Here is an 880-nt window from a genome sequence, read left to right on the forward strand (position 1 = left end):
GGCTCTATACTCTTTCCCATTGATCTACATGTCTGTTTTTATGCCAATACCACACAGTTTTGATTACTATAGTTTTGTAATATAGTTTAAAATGAAAAAGTGTCATGCTTTCAGCTTTTTGTTTTTTTAATATTTATTTATTTATTTGGTTGTGCAGGGTCTTAGTTGCAGCAGGTGGGCTCCTTAGCTGTGGCAGGTGGGCTCCTTAGTTGTGGCATGCAGACTCTTAGTTGCGGCATGCATGTGGGATCTAGTTCCCTGACCAGGGATTGAACCTGGGGCCCCTGCATTGAGAGCACAGAGTCTTATCCACTGCACCACCAGGGAAGTCCCATCCACTTGTTTTTCTTTCTCAAGATTATTTTTTCTGTTTGGGTCTTTTATGGTCCCATGCAAATCTTGGGATTTTTTTCTAGCTTTATTTTAAATACATAATCACTCATCTTGAGAGTACCCTTAGTGTTGCACATGAATCAAACTAGATTTCCCTTGTTCAACGGTTTTCAAAATTTTCTGTCTCAAGACCCTTTTCTACTCCTAAAAATTATAGAATTAAGTAATTCTGTTTATATGGATTATATCTACCAATATTTGCCACATTAGAAGTTAAAGTAGAGAAAGTTTAAAAGACTTACTAATTTGTTTAAAAACCAAATAAATCCATCATATGATAATTAAATATTTTATGAATAATAAAAACAGGACAAAATTTAATTCTGAAAGTCAGGTAGTCTTGGAACAAAAAGGTTTTTGATAAAGAGAAAGAAAGAATATATAGGGGTACCCAAAATTCAATAACAGTGCATTGACAGCAATTTTATGTTCACATTTTGAAGAAATGTTCATTTTTTTTGCTAGCTAATTTTTTCTCTTTTAACAT

General features: G+C 33.5%; 1 non-coding gene across 1 annotated transcript; it reads right to left on the reverse strand.

Moving 5' to 3' along the window:
• Nucleotides 1-254: 254 nt before the first annotated feature.
• Nucleotides 255-327, reverse strand: TRNAE-CUC (transfer RNA glutamic acid (anticodon CUC)). Its single transcript has one exon. It is a non-coding gene; the product is annotated as a tRNA-Glu (tRNA).
• Between the last annotated feature and the right edge of the window lie 553 nt (nt 328-880).

Source organism: Lipotes vexillifer, unplaced genomic scaffold, assembly GCF_000442215.2.
Source record: "Lipotes vexillifer unplaced genomic scaffold, Lipotes_vexillifer_v1.1 scaffold505, whole genome shotgun sequence".
In the NCBI taxonomy this organism is placed as follows: domain Eukaryota; kingdom Metazoa; phylum Chordata; class Mammalia; order Artiodactyla; family Lipotidae; genus Lipotes; species Lipotes vexillifer.